Genomic DNA, 19,247 nt, shown 5'->3' on the forward strand with positions numbered 1-19,247 from the left:
AGCGACTACGCCACCCCTGGCGAAACACCTGGGGAAATACTAAGCAAAGCAAAGCACGCAAGCTTGTTCACTCCCACAAATGACCAAATACGAGGAGGCGTGGATACAGATCAATGAAACTTTATTAAATCATAAATAAAATTGAAACCAGGGCGAAGGACACAATAAAATGACGTCAAGTGGCCCAGAATCACAACAATAAAGACAATCACAATCAATAAATTAAATTAAATCAGAAGGGTCTACTAACTGAGCTGGGGTATCCCAAAGAGTGGGCAGGCGAAGCACTGGGCATTACAATAGCCCACGATGAACCAGCCCTTGGTGAATTAAATCTCACAAACACCCACACACTCTAGTGGAATTACACTGCAAGCAAAAACCTACACCCCACACTTTGGACAAAAAGGGGGAGCTTCTACTCCCACACCAACTAGCCTGCGCACTCTGGCTCACCCCGCTTCTAAAGGAGAAGAGAAAAAAATTATAATTACAGCCAGAGTCGATATTACTACCAAACACTGAATTAGATGGACTTTCACCAAATCAATAACAATAACAAATCAACACAAAATCAAAACAAGAAGAATACAAAATAAATCTCTAAATTAACAGAAACTACTACTACTAATAATAATTATTATTACAAAAAAATAATTTCACACTCAAAAAGAAACAACTCAAAACAGATAAAACTCCAATCAGAAACACTGAAACATCAAACACAGACAAAAACACCAACGGAATACATTTCCACAAAAATAGTGAAAGTAAACCATAAGAAAAACCAAAGCAAAACAGCAATGTCGGGGCTAGGCCATGTCACAGAGCATGTCACCCTTGCGAGGCTAAAATACACCAAAAGACAAATTGAAAATGTATACCTTTTTGAATGCCCGTAGGGATATAAATCATTTTACATACCCTCAACTGGACTTCATCAAATATCCGGCAAACCAATCCCTTATGCTGATCACTGAACAGAAAAAGAGCACGTCATACAAAAGCGCCACAAACTCATTCATATTTAGTACCCACACTAATACAATTACGTTACCCACCAAGTAGAGGAGCAGTCGTCACTCAGGTCACTCAACATATATCTGCAGTCGTTTTCTTTCCAAACAGGCAATATAACATGGTCGCTGGGGAAACCAACCCTCTTAGGCAGTCATATAAACTCCACGGACCAACACCGGCTGCACAAAACCTTGTTAAATCCACGATACACATACCGACCATGAACTAAACACCAAGCACACATACCTCAGACTCAGAGCGGCGGAATTCCGGAAGCGACAGAGACGCAATGACACGATAACGAGGCATACCTCAATTCAGGGGGATGCCCTTTATATACACAGTGATATCACTCAATTAACCTCCCGAGTTGTAACTTTCCCGCGAACTGGCATTCACCACACTCTTATGAATAGAAAGCTAAAAAAGAACAACATTGATAATAAATCAGGCTGATAAAAATGATGATTTGCGTCACTGAAATAAATTACACTAAAAAACCATCACAAGTTTTTTGAACTGCAGTGTGTGTGTGTGTGTGTGTGTGTATTTAGATCAAATTTATATATATATATATCTAAATAAAAATAGACTATATTCAGTATATGATCCAAAGTAACTAGTAACTAACTACTTGAGTAGTTTTTTTATCCGATACTTTTTTACTCTTACTCAAGTAACTATTCAGACTATTACTTTTACTTTTACTTGAGTACAGTTTTTGGTTACTTGCTATTGCTTGCTATTAAATAACGTGTACATTTTAAAATCTTGCTAATTACCTATAACACCATAAATGGTTCAGCACCTCAGTATTTGAGCAAGCTCTTATTGCATTATAGTCCTTAACATCCGCTATGATCTCAAACTCTGGGCATTTGATAATACCTATAATATCAAAATCAACTGCTGGCAGATGGTTTTCCTGTTCAGCTCCCAAACTCTGGAACAATCTACCTAAAAATGTTCGGGAGGCAGACACACTCTGTCAGTTTAGATATTTTTAAAATCCACTCTCTTTAACCTGGGTTACACATTACTCACTAACACATCTCCATAATTCAAATCCATTAAAGGATTGTTAGGCTGCATTAAATTAGGTCAACCGGAACCGGGAACACTTCCCATAACACACGGTGTACTTGTTACATCATTAGAAGAAGGGCATCTGCGCTAATATTAGTCTGTTTTTTTCTTATTCTGAGGTCACCGTAGCCACTACATCCAGTCTGTATCCAGATCAGATGGTCACTGCAGTCACTCGTACCCAGACAGACCAGATTCTGGATCAGCACCTAGAGATGACCTCTACAACCCTGAATGTCAGTAGAGATCAGGACAACTAGATGACAGATCCCCTCCAAAGACCTTGTCACACAGATGGCAATTGAGACAAGACCACAGGAACCAGATGTGTCCTCTGCACAACCTGACTTTGTTGCAGCCTAGAATTAAACTGCTGGTTTCGTCTGGCCAGAGGAGAACGGCACATTATTTCCCTGTTTAATACTGTAAAGCTGCTTTGACACAATCTGCATTGTAAAAAGGACTATATAAACAATGGTGACGACTTGACTAATCCGAAGGATGGTGCTTTTTACAGTATAGTGTCCTCGTCACTATACTGGGGCATTAGGACCCACACAGACCACAGGGTGAGCACCTCCTGCTGGTCTCACTATCACCTCTTCCAGCAGCAATCTAGTTTTCCCAGGAGTCTCCCATCCAGGTACTGACCAGGCTAAACCATCCTTAGCTTCAGTGGGTAACCAGTTTTGGGCTGTAGGGTGATATGGCTGTGTGATTATGATTGACTACAGTCTAGCATGTCTCCACTGTTTGATGAATTAATATCTTACTTACATCATACGTACACCTGCACTTTGTCGTGTATGATAGAAGTCACTGAATACAGTCAGTGAACACACACTGAACAAAACTCTGGCATTTCAGTGATGACTCATCTGAACTCCTCTGATTGGCCACTGCATTGATAAACTCAATGGAATCATGTGTGATTGGTTATAATGTGCAACGATGTAAAAAGAAATATGATGTAACATAGCAGGTCTACATTTAATATCGCAATAGACACTTAATTTAATTTGAATTTTATTCAGGACAGCCGTAATGAATTTAGTTTAATTGTGCAGGAGGATTTTTGTCCCAAGCCACCGTTAAAGCTTAAAGCCTACTGACATGGCAAGATGCTCAGCCTTTTTCTTTTCTTTTCTTTTCTTTTCTTTTCTTTTCTTTTCTTTTACTTCAAGTTCACAGCGCAAACCTGGCATGCATTGTTCAAATAATTCTCAGATATGGAGCAGAATTCATAGTTCTTCCAAAAAGCTCTAATTTTGTTTCATCTGTTCGTAGTGGCATGATGCACATGACCTTAAAATCTGACGACATACAATACAAATTAATTCAATTGTGGACAGTCAGCAAAGATTTCAACAGCATGACTAGTTATTCGTTTCTTCATATTACCTGTCATTCTGAAACATATTATGATATCAAGAAGTGATATTTTCAATATGCCACAGAATAAATGCTTATGAGTATCATTTAGTGTACATCATGCTATATGCTAAGTTCAGTGACAACAGAGATGTAAACACAATTGGCTAGTTTAATTGCAAGATTAATGTGCAAGTTTGTCAGCAGCTTCAGTTAGCATTCATGCAGAAGGAGCTGTCACATTAAACAGACACTGTGAAAGAATAAGCATCCTGTTTTTGTTTACAGTGATTTAATAGCTACAAAGATGCAAATGCTGAAAGGTTGCCAAACAACACAAAGCTCTCTTTCTTGAGAAACATGCACACACACTCAAAAGACAGAACTACAGACAGCCTTTGTATAATTAAAGCCTTGCTGTGCCTTAATATGTGCTGAAATGCTGACGTTTTATTTGTGTTTGTCAGCAGAGAGCACGTATGAAAGGGCCACTGTGAAATATAGAGTTCTGACAGAAATGAAATTCTCCTGAACTGACAGAGACAATCAGACTCATTAATGCAAAATACATGCAGCTCTCTTCCAGCAAGCAAAGTCTTCATTTCCATCCATTTTATCACATTTAGCAGAGAGAGAACACTTTTTTCTTTCATGACAGACTGAAAGAGGAGGTAACAGATGTAACTCAAATAAATTAGTACTTTCTATAGTTGGAGGTGGGGTAATGCATTAGAGACACAACAACCCCAGAGGTGAAGTGTTAGACCTATTATACTGTACTAACACATACTGTATAAGTGAGATTTTTTTAGGATTTAAAGTGGTCACCATCAGAGGTGGGTAGAGTAGCCAAAAACTGTACTCAAGTAAAAGTAAAAGTACTTGTAGAAATATTTACTCAAGTAAAAGTAAAAGTAATAGTCTGAATAGTTACTTGAGTAAGAGTAAAAACGTATCGGATAAAAAAACTACTCAAGTAGTTAGTTACTAGTTACTTTGGATCATATACTGAATATAGTCTATTTTTATTTAGATTTATAGATATTTAGATACAATTTACACACACACACACACACACACATACATATACATACACAATGCGGTTCAAAAGATTTTTTTTTAATGTAATTTATTTCAGTGACGCAAATCTTAATTTTTATTAGCCTTTATGCCAGTCTTCAGTGTCACATAATCCTTCAGAAATCATTCCAATATGTTGATTTATTATCAATGCTATTCTTTTAACCTTCTATTCATAAAAAAAAATCCTTAACAAAATGTCACGTTCCAAAAAAAAAACTGCAAATCCCTGTTGAAAAAAACAGCATATGCTGGTATAGGTATGTTTTGAAGCATGGGATGCTGGTTTGAGCTGGTTTAATGGTCCGACCAGCTTAAGACCAGCACATGACCAGCATAAATCAGCATCCCAGCTTCAAAACATACTTAACTAGCATATGCTGTTTTTTCAACAACACTGATAATAAATCAATATATTAGAATGATTGCTGAAGGATCATATGACTCTGAAAACTGGAGTAACAGCTCATAAAGATTCAGATTTGCATCACTGAATTAAATTATATTTTAAAGTATATTAATTGTTATTAATGAATTATTAATTATGTATTATTTATATATGTATATAACCTGACACGGAGAAGAGAGAAATCTCCTCACAAGACCGCTACAGAACATCTGAACATAACGAAATAAATGCATATGATGGATCTTCTTCTGTCTGTTCCGCAAAACATAAACAAATGTAGCTTTTATTTCTGCAAGCGTAAATATTGTGAAAATATCAATATTAATTGTGTCTAAGCAAAGGCATTCCTACTGGAACTAACGCGGGTTTGGCGGGTGTTCATTTCATACTCTGTGACAGCTTATACTGAATAAATTCTGGATTGTATTTAATGTATAAGGTACATTTATAACTAACTGGTAATGTCATAGTGATATCGTGTAGTCAGTGCAATCGAATCTATACCTGTGGAACCGACAGCACTGTTCATCTAATAAAGATCTTCATACCTAGCAAACCATAGCCTTTTCAGATTTGCTTTCACCTGACTGTAGATCCAAAGCCACGTCTTCATCGCTCTTGATGTTCTTAAACTCTCTGTTATCTGAGTGAGAACCGCTTCAGACTCAGCGCGTGCGGCAGGGAACTGAACGAATCATTCAAACTGATTCACGAACCGATTCACTGGTTTGCCAACAGGTTTGTTCAAGCCTTCGAACATAATTGACTCAAAAGAATGAATCATTCGCGAATGGGCATCGTTCATTGCCCAGAGAAAAGTAGACGGCGCGTTTGGAATAAACTGAAGCATTTTTTACTTTATTATTACGTATTGCAATAAGATAAAGTAACGAGAGGAGCGTCGCCCACAGTAACTAAGTAAAAGTACCGTTTTTTCACTAAAAATGTACTTGAGTAAGAGTAAAAGTACCCATTTTTAAATATACTCTAAAAGTATTAGTTACCCAAAAAATTTACTCTAGTAAATGTAACGAAGTAAATGTAACTCGTTACTACCCACCTCTGGTCACCATGGATGTGATACAATAGCTATAAATATGAAGCAGCTAATAAGATGAAATTGTAAGAATTAATTACAATCTCAAGTATGTCAGGATAAAACACTGTGCCACATTCACGACAGCACTGCGGTCCAGCTCTAAAGAGTTTAAAAACACAGTAGAAACCCTCATGCCAGAAATGCTGGTACAGAAAAAAAATATATACAAACAGTTGAGGCAAATAGAGTTGCAGGTCCATAATGTTATCTTTTTTTCTCGGCAAATCACAAAATACTTGAATGATTCAGTTCAAACTAATTTTAATATTACACAAAGATAACCCGAGTAAATACAAAATGCAGTTCTGAAATAATTATTTCATTTATTAAGGGAGAAAAGCTGTCCAAACCTGCCAGGCACTATGTGTAAAAAAGTAATTGCCCCCTAAATCTAATAACTGGTTGTGTCACCCTTTGCAGCAACAACTGCAATCAAGCATTTGCAATAATTGGCAATGAGTCTTTCACATCACTGTGGAAGAATTTGGGCCCATTCTTCTTTGCAGAATTGTTTTAATTCAGCAACACTGGAGGATTTTCGAGCATGAATGGACTGTTTAAGGTTATGCCTCAGCATCTCAATCAGATTTAAGTCTGGACTTTGATTTGGCCACTCCAAAACCTTAATTTTTTTTTCTTGAGCCATTCAGAGGTGAACTTGCTGGTGTGTTTGGGATCATTGTCCTGCTGCATAACCCAAGTGCTCTTCAGCTTTAGGTCACAAACTGACGGCTGGATTTTCTGATAGAGTGCAGAATTCATGGTTCCATCAATTATGGCCAGTCGTCCAGGTCCTGAGGTTGCAAAGCAGCCCCAGACCATCACACTACCACCACCATGTTTGACTGTTGGTATGATGTTCTTTTATGAAATGCTGTCTTGGTTTTATGCCAGAAGTAACGGGACACACACCTTCCAAATAGTTCAACTTTTGTCTCATTAGTCCACAGAATATTTGCCCAAAAGTCTTGGGGATAATCAAGATTTTTTTTGGCAAATGTGAGACGAGCCTTTGTGTTCTTTCTGGTCAGCAGTGGCTTTTGCCTTGGAACTCTCCCATGGATGCCGTTTTTGCCCAGTCTCTTTATTATTGTTGATTCATGAACACTGACCCTAACTGAGGCCAGTGAGGCCTGCGGTTCTTTAGATGTTGTTCTGGGATCTTTTATGACCTCCTGGATGAGTTGTCGTTGCGCTCTTGGAGTAATTTTGGTAGGCCGGCCACTCTTGGAAACAAGTTGGAAACAAGTTACTGTTACAAGTTTTCTATATTTGTGGATAATGGCTCTGACCATGGTTCGCTGGAGTCCCAAAGCCTTAGAAATTGCGTTAGAACCCTTTCCAGACTGATACGTCAACTATTTTGTTTTTCATCTTTTATTATCTTATTTGCCTTTTTAGAGCACTTTTAGCTGTGCAGTACTACGTAGTACGATATGTGTCTTTCAAATGTAGTGAAGTTGAAGTAGCAAGTTTCCAGAAAAAAATAATACTCAAGTAAAGTACAGGTACTCAAAACGTGTACTAAAGTACAGGTACTCAAAACGTGTACTTAAGTACAGTACTCAATAAATGTTCTTCGTTACTGTCCACCTCTGCTGAGGAACCATAAAAGAGTGTTGTGACTTCCTCAGTTGTCGGCAATGGGTATTTGTCTGGCACCACAGCCTTGTTAGGCCCCCGAAGGTCAACGCAGAGACATACGCCACCAGACCGTTTTTGCACAATCACAAGATTTGAGACCTAAGGAGAAGCATCAATGGGCTCAATGAGGTCTGCAGCTAGCATGCCCTGTAGTTCAGTGGTGACCTTGTCATGCATGGCGAGAGACATATATAACGGTGACTTTGCAAGCCCGGTGCATATTGTGGCTGCTCCCTTTCGCGTTGTGGACAATAGCCAAATAAATGCAGGTGAATATAACCACGATGAGTCACTAGGATGGCTCATTTAACGTTAACGGATCGCCAGGCAGGTGTACAGCAATGACAGACAGACACATACGTATAACGGTGTCCTGTATGGAAAGATGTTTCCCAGCTGACAGTTATCCATTTTCACCTGTATAAGTGAACAACGCTGAGCATCGGCAGCTAATGAGGCGCATTAGAGTGATGTCAACGCACCTCTTCGACTGATTGGCTAGAGGAAGAGCTGTCAATCAAGAACTAGTGGGCCAATGATGATGCTTAAACCCGCCCTGCTTTACATGAAACCCTAACCGCAACATTTGGGAAAGCAAGCACAAAATGTGGAAACAAGAGTGAAGGGAAAAACAGCATAAGCATACAAAAAATAAAAATATGAGCAGAAAATGTCTGAGAGCAGAAAAAACAGATATATAAACACGGAAAACATGATTTTGTGTGCAAGTCAGATAATTTTGCATAAATATTTTTATTTATAATTTTGTGCAATATGATTTTAAATGTGTTTAAAGTTTTGATTCATGCTTATTATTTTAAAAAATGCGTCATTAATTTTTTTGATTTACGCTTATTTTTCTATCCATGAGCATTGTTCGCTATTCTGAAAATTTTGCTTTCATTTTTAAATCTTGTGCAATATCATTTTACTTGCGTTTCTAAATTTTGTTTTCACGCTTGTTTTTTTTTTTTTTATCCATGACTGCAGTACTTTAGGCGGGAATCTTAACCCATACAACCGTGCTAGAAAAGAGAGAGTCCATAGTTTCTATTACATAATCAATCTATTACAAGTTGTTATGAGCTATTGGATATGCTGAGGAACTGAGATAAGTCAGGAAGATTATTTATAAAGCAGTCTTTTGTGGTCGAGGTGATGGCTCTACCATATTTGTAACAAGGAGTTGGCTTTACAGCTTTAGCTATATGGAATATACACAAAAATAGATAATGATCTGAGATATCATCGCTCTGCTGCAAAATGTCAATGCCACTGACATCAATTCCATGCGACAGTATTAGATCTAGAGTATGATTTCGACAATGAGTAGGTCCTGACACGGGTTGTTCAACACCAGTAGAGTTTAGAATGTCTATAAATGCTGAACCCAACGAATCTTTTTCACTATCAACATGGATATTAAAATCACCAACAATTAGGACTTTATCTGCAGCCAGCACTACCTCAGATAGAAAATCAGCTAATTATTTAATAAAGTCTGTATGGTGCCCTGTATGCAGTAGCCAGTACAAACATCAGAGGAGATTTATCATTAACACTTGTTTCTTTGGATAATGTTATATAACGCACCATTACTTCAAACAAATTATACTTGAAACCCTACCTCTGAGAAATACTGAAAATATTGCTATAAATTGTAGCAACACCTCCCCCTTTACCTTTTGGATGCGGCTCATGTTTGTAACAGTAATCGTGGGGGGTAGACTCATTAATAGTAATGTAATCATCTGGTTTTAGCCAGGTTTCTGTTAAACAAAGCACATCTAGTATATGGTCAGTAATCATATCATTTACAAAAACTGATTTTGTAGAAAGGGATCAAATATTCAATAAGCCAAGCTTTATAATTTGTTTATCTGTATTATATTAGTTTTTTTTATTTGTTGAACATCACTTAAATTGTTACTCTTACTTTGGTTTGGACGTTTTCTGTATTTTCTAGTTCGGGGAACAGACACGGTCTCTATAGTGTGATATCTAGTTGCGCCTTTACACTGCATGGTACAGCACAGTACAGCTCACTTTTGGGGGGGTTTCCACTGGGAACAGTACCTGGTACCTGGTACTTTTTTTAGTACCACCTCGGCCGAGGTTCCAAGCGAGCCATACCGTTACCAAAACATGACGTGTAAACTCTGCTGATCACTGATTGCCCGGAGAAAATCGTCACTGCCTGCGTCATTGAACTTTCGGCACGAGACACAACAGACCCACTAGATTTAAATTGGCACAGCCCGCGAAGGATCGAACGCAACTGTTTTGAATGTGCACACCTTTTTAAAACAACCAAAAAATGGCTGTGTCGTTGTCTGTTGAGGAAGTTCAGACGATCCTCTCCTTGACAGCCGAGGAGCAGATCCAGCGAGAGCGTGATGGATTGACGCGGAATTAAAAAGTTTTTCATGAGTCACGGCAGTAGAGGCGGCGCAACTATAACGACACGTGAATAATCCCGTCCACTCTAAAGCGGTACTAAACTGCAGTGGAAAAGCAGACTGAGCCGAACTGAGCCGTGTCGTGCCGATCTGAACCGAGCCGAGTAGTACCACGCAGTGGAAAAGCGGCAGAGGCGAAAGAGCCTTTATGTGCTGAGAATTAACTGACTTCTGGGACGTGAGTTGGCTAGCAGTCGGTTGGTTTAGCCAGTCTGTCTGCTTCCTGACCTGGGCCTCAGTTAGTCAGGTACGAACTCTAAGACTGTGCCATATTTCTAGAGAGAAGAGCGGCACCACCCCAGGAGGGATGAACACCATCTCTTTTTAACAGGTCAGGTCTGCCCCAAAAACTCTTCCAATTGTCTATAAAGTCTATGCTATTCTGCGGGCACCACTTAGACATCCAGTCATTGAGTGACGACAGTCTGCTATGAATCTCATTACCCCAGTAAGCAGGGAGCGGACCAGAGCATATTACAGTGTCTGACATTGTACTTGTATGTTCACACATGATCGGAGGGCACTAAAGAAAGTGAACGTCAGGAAAGCAGCTGATGGGATAACCGGCCGTGTTCTGAGGTCCTGTGCCGATCAGCTCGTTGGTTTGTTCACTACCATCTTTAATGAGTCCCTTGCTACCTCCGTGGTTCCCACCGCATTTAAAAAATGCCAAAGAACAATAAACCCTCTTGCCTGAATGACTATCGCCCACTTGCCCTCATGTCTATAGTCATGAAGGTTTTTGAGAGACTTGTAAAGAGCCACATCTGCTCCTCCATCCCTGATACTTTGGACCCTCTTCTGTTTGCCTATCGCCCAAACAGATCTACGGACGATGCCATCTCTCACGTCCTCCACTCTTCCCTCACACACTTGGACAGCAACAATGGGAATTATGTAAGGCTGCTATTCATTGACTATAGCTCAGCTTTCAACACTATAGTCCCCATCAAGCTGGCATCTAAACTCACAGACCTCGGCCTAAACTCTTCACTCTGTGACTGGATTCAAGACTTCCTCACCGGCAGAACTCAAGTGGTGAAAGTTGGCCAGTTCACCTCAAACTCCATCACCCTCAACATAGGAGCCCCACAGGGCTGTGTCCTGAGTCCCCTGCTCTACTCTCTCTACACGCATGACTGCGTGTCCTCTCACAGCTCCACATCTATTATCAAATTCGCTGATGATACTGTGGTTCTGTGCCTCATCACCAACAACGATGAGACCGCATACTTGGATGAGGTAGAGAGACTCACATCATGGTGCCAGGACAACTGTCTCTCTCTGAATGTGAGCAAAACTAAAGAGCTGATCATGGACTTTAGGAAGAGACAGCAGCAGCCCTACACTCCTCTTATGATCAGTGGGACCCCTGTGGAGAGGGTGAGTAGCTTCAAGTACATCGGTGTAAATATCTCCGAGAACCTGACTTGGACTACACACATCCAAACACAGGTTAAGAAAGCCAGGCAAAGACCATCTGCGACAGCTGAGGAAATTCAGGGTCTCACCAGCAATCCTGAAAACTTTCTATTCAGGGACCATAGAAAGTGTATTGATTTGCACTGAGTGTGGTATGGAAACAGCTCCAATCAGGACTGCAAAGCACTACAGAGAGTTGTGCGCTTAGCTGAGCGCATCTCAGGGTCTGCTCTCCCCTCTCTGCAGGACATCTACCTCAAACGCTGCAAAAATAGAGCTGTCAAAATAATCAAGGACTCAAATCACCCTGGTAACCGTCTATTCACTTTGCTTCCATCTGGTAAGCGCTTCCGTAGACTGATGGCAAAAACTGAGAGACTTAGGAGGAGCTTCTTCCCCCAGGCCATCAGGCTCCTAAACTCTAACTCTGTGTCATAACATCACATGACTCCATGTAAATATCACCATAACAATAGCTATTCATAATTTTTCTCTACCTCATATTGCTGCTATTTAAATACCCTGGACAACTTTTTGCACATTGTTTTTGCACATTCCTCTTATTACCATTTAAGTCAACAACATACTGACCTGTACTGACCTGCACATTTCTATTTATATATTTTTTTATATTTTATTTAATTTTATTCTCTTATTTTTTCTACTTTTCTTTTTCTTAATATTTGTATACTTTATAATTGCACTGTCCTTGGAGCGGACCTGACCTACATTTCACTGCTGGTTATACCCTGTATAATTGTGTATGTGACAAATAAAAATCTTGAATCTTGAATCTCACACACCTCTTTAACATTATTTTTAATGATCTCCGACTGGCGAACATCGAACTCCGAAGTGGAACATCATTAGCGCCGACGTGGATAACAATCTTACCGAATTTACGTCTTGCATTAGCCAGCACTTTTAAATTTGCCAAGATGTCAGGCACTCTGGCTCCCAGTAAACGTTGGACTATGGTGGCTGGTGTCTCTATTTTCACGTTCCGTACAATAGAATTGCCAATAACTAGAGCACTTTTATTAGGTTTCTCAGTGGGTGCGTCATTGAGTGGGGAGAACCTGTTTGATGTTTTGATCGGAACGGAAGAGCGGTGTTTTGACCCGCGACTATGCTGCCTCACAGTCACCCAGTTGCCCTGCTGCAGAGGCGCTGAAACCAGAACCGAACAATGTACAGGACTCCCTGAGCTAGTCGCATCCAAAGCAGTATTTACAGCCCTCACATTCTTACTGTCCTCAACTAAAGTTTGGATGCTTGTCTCTAATTCTGAAATCTTCTCTGTCAGCCTAACTATTTCCGAGCATTTATCACTTGTGAATCCCTCGCTGCTGACAGAGACAGATAAATTGTACATGTGGCAAGCGGTGCAGGTGACGATGCAAGGAGAAGCCATTACTCACCGTGATTGTAGATTAATTCCGACTCGCCACAGTTGTTTGATGGACTCGTAAAAAAGGAGCGAGAGAGAAAAGAAACAGAGCGAGAGAGAGAGAAGAAGTGGTAGAAAATGTGAATCGAGATGCGATTGACAAGTTTAAATTAAATTAAATTATACTTTAGCGATTTAAAGAACAAAGAGTAAGACAGCGATTTCTTCAGATAAACAAAGCTACACGGAGCTACAAACAGCAGCACGGCAGGCAGGAACAGGAAGCGATCTCCAACAGGAAGGATGTGGCCCAGCACTTTGGGTTTACCAAAGGGTTTACTGTTGGTGAAGGCTGTAAACTGGACCTTGATCTGCACCACCTTGCAAAGTGGTTGAGCTTACCACAATGTCTACGCTTTTGGCCGATAGCTGGGCAGTCTATGGACCTGTTGGCATGACGAATGGAGCCACAGTTGCCACATTTACGTCTTTGTTGACTTGACTGAGGCCGTATTTGTTGGATAATTGCACCTGGAGGCTGGAGCTCCTCATCCATGACTGTATTTGCAGGGACAGAAGTGACATCAGTTTTAGCTGCATTAGTCTCTGCTATTTTAGCACGTTTAAGTGCACACTAAGTATCTTCTTCAATTTGGAGTGCCAGAGTGAGAGCCTTATCCAAAGTAAGTCTATCATCGTCCATAAGCAGCCTCTCTCTGATCAGTGCACTGTTAGTTTTTTCAATAAATTGGTCACTAATTAATTCATCTCGAAGAGCAACGAATTTGTATGGCTCAGGAAGGCTTTTTAAATCAGCGACAAACTGACTGGCCGACTCACCCGATCGTTGGCATCTTTGTCTGAAATTTAGGCGTTTCAACAGCATGCTATGAGTCTTTTGAAAATGTCCTTTTAGTCGTGCAACAGCATCAGAGTATGTATTTGCAGCACTGAGCATCTGGAAGATCCGTAATATCTCAGCGCTGAGACAATGGAGGAGAAGTGCGTGCTTTCTCTCATCCAGGACATCATCCAAGCCCATGGCTACAAGGTACGTCTGAAATGACACATACCAGCACTCCCATGGCACGACAGGTTCACCAGCGTGGGGCAGAAATTGCTCAGGGGGAGGCAGAGATAAAGCAATCCTCGTCGCCAAATGTCACGTTCAACAAAAACACATACAAACGGAGCTTCGGGTGAATGAAAGTTTACTCAAGGAACTTCAGCAGCAACAGAACGGAATACAGTACAACTGTGACGCATGCGCATCAGCATGACTTCACGACAATATTACTACAACAGGTTAGGGTTAGGGTTAACCCTAACCCTAACCCTAACCCTAACCCTAATAACAATGAAGAACTGATTAGCAATGACAAAATTTACATTATGTTGCTCACTAACTGTCCTTCTTGACTGTCAAGTATACTAGCTGTACACACACACACACACACACACACACACACAGAAAAGTTGGTGCTCATTAGGCCTAAATCAGGGTTCTTCAAATGTGGTCCTGAAGAGCCACTGGCCGGCAGAGTAGTTTACTGACTGTGATTTTCTAGGGAGCCTGAAGACCTTGATGAGTTTTCTCAGGTGTGTTTGATTAGGGTTGGAGCTAAACTCTGGAGGACATTGGCCCTCCAGTGCAAGATTTGAGGAACCCTGGTCTAAATATATATGCAATTTATTAAATGACAGAGATAAATAGATCTATAATGCAAATTCCTGTGCGAATAGGACTTGTGAAACACAAATTCCTCTAATGAACCCCTGGAAAAATAATTCAATTTGAACAGGGCTTACCCTACATTTACATTTACATTTAGTCATTTGGCAGACGCTTTTATCCAAAGCGACTTACAATTGGGGAATACAAAAAGCGATTAATCTTGAATAGGCAATCAGACAGAAGAAGTGCTCGTAACACCAAGTTTCAGTCATTGTTCAATAAGTACAAGCTAGTAAGCGGAGAGAAAGATAGAGGGAAAGGTCCTTTTTTTTTTTTTTTTTTTGAGTTTAGGATTAAGTCAAGTACTGCTGAAAGAGATGAGTTTTCAGTTGTTGCTTGAAGATTGCCAGGGATCCGGCGTTCCGGATAGGGGTGGGAAGATTATTCCACCAGCCAGGAATGGTGAACGAGAATGTTCTGGAGAGTGATTTTGAGCCTCTCTGTGATGGTACCACAAGGCGTCGCTCACTAGCAGATCTTAAACTTCTGGAGGGGATGTAGGTTCGTAATAGTGAGTGGAAGTAGGAGGGTGCTGAGCCTGTGGTAGTTCTGTACGCAAGCATCAGTGTCTTGAACTGGATGCGAGCTGCCACTGGTAGCCAGTGCAAGGAGATGAAGAGAGGTGTAACATGCGCTCTTTTGGGCTCGTTGAAGATCAGTCGTGCCGCTGCATTCTGAATCATTTGTAGAGGTTTGATGGCAGACCAGCCAGAAGAGCATTGCAGTAGTCCAGTCTAGAAACAACAAGGGCCTGGACAAGAAGTTGCGCAGCATGCTCTGTCAGAAAGGGCCTGATCTTTCTGATGTTGTGTAGTGCAAACCTGCAGGATCGAGCAGTCTTTGCAATGTGCTCTTTGAAGGTCAGCTGGTCATCAAAGATTACACCAAGATTTCTGACCGAAGTTGATGGGGTAATCATTGATGAGCCGAACTGAATCGTGAAGTCCGTAGAGTCGGAGTGGCAGGGAAGACCAGAAGTTCCGTCTTTGCCAGGTTGAGCTGTAGGTGATGTTCTTTCATCCATGCCGAGATGTCCGCCAGGCAGCCTGAGATCCGTGCAGCTACCGTTGGGTCATCTGGTTGAAAAGAGAGATAGAGCTGTGTGTCATCGGCATAGCAGTGATAGGAGAAGCCATGTGCATGTATGATGGGACCCAGCGATGTAGTGTATGTGGAGAAGAGGAGGGGTCCAAGAACCGATCCCTGAGGAACTCCAGTGACCAGTTGATGTGGTTTGGATACCTCCCCTCCCCAGGCCACCCTGAAAGATCTACCGGTGAGATAGGATTCAAACCAACGAAGTGGAATCCCAGTGATGCCCAGTGATGAGAGTGTAGACAGGAGAATCTGATGATTGACAGTGTCAAAAGCAGCAGAAAGATCCAGCAGAATGAGGGCTGACAATTTGGAATCAGTCTTTGAAGTTCGCAGGGCTTCAGTGACTGAAAGTAGCGCAGTCTCTGTTGAATGGCCACTCCTGAAACCTGACTGTTTAGCATCCAGTTTGTTGTACTGTGAAAGAAACCACGAGAGCTGGTTGAAGACAACTCGTTCGAATGCTTTCCCTATGAATGGAAGGAGAGAGACAGGTCTGTAGTTATCTAAAAGAGAAGCGTTTAATGTAGTTTTTTTTTTATCAGTGGGGTTACCTGAGCCTGCTTGAATGCTGTGGGGAAGATGCCTGTGAGGAGAGATGTGTTGATAATGTGTGTGAGTGCCGGTAAGAGTGTGGGAGAGATTGTTTGGAGAAGGTGTGAGGGGATCGGGTCGAGAGGACATGTTGTAGGACATATTCGCACTGGATTAGTATTATCGGGGGACCTTGTGTGATTTAGAAATTATACTACCAAAATACTATCAAAACACTCCAACGCAGCTACCATTCTTCATGAAAGATGGATAGAAAGGCGCAAGGAAACAAAAACCTTATAAAAATTATATACAACCCCACCAAATCCTGTCCAAATCACAGAAATGCCACTTTGCACCAGACTAATATTATTACAGGATCTCCGTGTTCAGTGAAATATGGTAGGTCATTTGCGGGGGAATTTTTACTTTACAAATTTCGTTAAACTCGGTGGTCCTCTGAGAAATCTAATCCCGTCCAAATGCAAATGTCTGTGATTGCTGATATTGTATTATCCAAATGCTTCTCCTCATGTGTTTTTTAGCCTACCTGAGCTACCACTCGTGCACAATTTTCCGCATCACCCCAGTTGTTGGTTGCCATACCTTAGGTGATCTTCCCCCAGGACGATCTTCTTATATACCCATCTCCAGTTGCATTACATATTATTTTAAGAGTACAGAGCAAAATTATTTCTTTAGACATGTCCAGGCAAAATTACCTTTTATTTGTGGTGTCATTTATTTGAGTTTAAATGAGATCCAAGTATCCACAAAGACACATATTATGAAATGCATAGAAAATCTTGTTTTTAGTCACAGTGCCCATCTCTGATCCTACACAGCCTGCATATTCAGTTAAAACAAAGAGATTCTTTTGATTCTAAAGCTGAGCCACTGACACAAAAAGAAAGGAAGACATACATAAAACTTGAAAAAAATGATTAAAAGCAGATTCAAAGGAAAGCCACTTTATTTGCCTGTAATGTGGATTTGCATTGGCTCTGATGGCCATGTCCTTAATAGTATCATTTTGATCTATAACACTTTTTTTGTGTCCAATCTGGCTTTTCTCTCTTACTGATTACATTTTCAAAATGCCAAGAGCACACAGATCAGATATTTAGCTCCACAAAATATTTGCTAAATATTCCAAATGCTATGACATATGTGTAATATTTGCTGTGTAATACATGGATTGTGTGCCTCCTCTGACCTTTAAAACTGTCATTAATTCTCCTTTCTGTTGGACTGCATCGTGTTGACCCAAACCACATGAGGTGCATATGAAACAGTGATAAAGACAAGTATGAAATACAATATTACATGCACTTAACATTATCTAATCTCACATTATAATTGACTGTGTTGTTAAGTGATTATTACTTAGAAGACTAGTTGATGTACATACATGAGAGGAATGCATGCATAAAAAATATTCACAATTTTATCACTTTTCTCCAAAATGAATAGCCTTTTTGAGGGCCTAAACATACTCAAAAACTCATAAAACGTTTCACACGTGCCAAAAGTAGTGAAAATTCACATCTGATATGAGTTTCATAAGTGGGTGTGGCAAAATGGCTCGATAGCGCCACCTGTAAAATTTCAACGATGTGCCTCTCGATGTAACCAGGGCCTAAAATTAACACTCTCCAAGCGCCAAATGTGAGTAAAAATCAGCGTTGGTGAGTAAATGTAACAGTGTCAGTCACCAGTTGGCGGGTAAAACTTTTATGAAATATAACAATGCAATGTAGTGAGAACAACAGCCAGTTTTTAAAAAGTCACTACAGCCACTTTAGACAGCGCACCAGTGGCACTTCAATGGACGAAAACACACACAGTTATGTCAAAATACGTGGTTTTGGCGAGTAACCTCATAAACGTAATCTTATTGAGTCTTCAATGACCGTAAAGGGTTTGGAGAAAATAGGGTATGTGTTAGATCTGCGTCGTGCATCAGGTTTTAAAGAGACAGCACTGCTTTTAAAGTAAAACCTGCTGAAGTCTGTCATTGATGTAAATCAAAGAACAAAAGAAAAAGAGAAATCACTCGACTGCTCTACTCGCTGATTAACTTTTTTTTAGCTTGAATAAAGATTAATCTGTATAGTTCATGCATACACAATTTATAGTTTATGTGAAGATTGTTTTAAAATCACTTAATATTTCAGAGCCTATTAAAATGTAAAAAATAATGGCTTTTAATTATACTGTAAATGTTGAATGGCTATAAATAATAGGTAAAATTGAGGGAAAATGCATTTAATACAGACACCAGTAGCAGTATTGGTATCAGTACTTCATTAATAATAGGCTACTTGGTAAATAGATGCCATGTTTTAAAATATCTAACTTTGCTGTTTCTACATTAGTTTGGAGGTTCAATGTGAAATTATATAATATGAATATAAATATATATAAATATGTAATTAATATATAAATATGAGATTAATCATGATTAATTACAGAAAGAAATTGTGTGATTATTTTTTTAAACGACTGACAGACAGCACTGCTAACCTTTTATAGATTTTAGATTTCAATTTAATGTCTAATTTTATAGGTTCCCCCAGAAAAAGATTGGGACGGGGACAGCCCCCACCCCCACCCCCTTGGCCCCCTTCAAATTTTCTGTTCGATAATCCAGCCCTCAAATGAAGCTATCTGAATAGCCCTGGTCTAATCCATGGGTGCAGGGAAAAAATATGCACCACATACAGGGTTTGTTAAAACAAAAAGATAAATCAATAAATCTGTTTGTTGTTTTTTTAATAAAGTAAAGGACCAATTAAAAACATTGTAAATATATTTAGTCAATGTAGTAGTAATAACTGCCTGTTTTTGCAAAAAGAGTTTCATGGCTGGTAAAAAAAATTTTAGCTGGTAAATTTGATCAC

General features: G+C 40.0%; 1 protein-coding gene across 1 annotated transcript in view; it reads right to left on the reverse strand.

Moving 5' to 3' along the window:
* The window catches only part of LOC306864999 (cadherin-7-like), a gene marked incomplete at both ends in the record, with an annotated part of 126,471 nt that overhangs the window by 22,323 nt on the left and 84,901 nt on the right, over positions 1–19,247 (reverse strand). The window lies entirely within an intron of this gene.

Source organism: Barbus barbus (assembly GCF_936440315.1).
Source record: "Barbus barbus genome assembly, chromosome: 46".
NCBI lineage: Eukaryota > Metazoa > Chordata > Actinopteri > Cypriniformes > Cyprinidae > Barbus > Barbus barbus.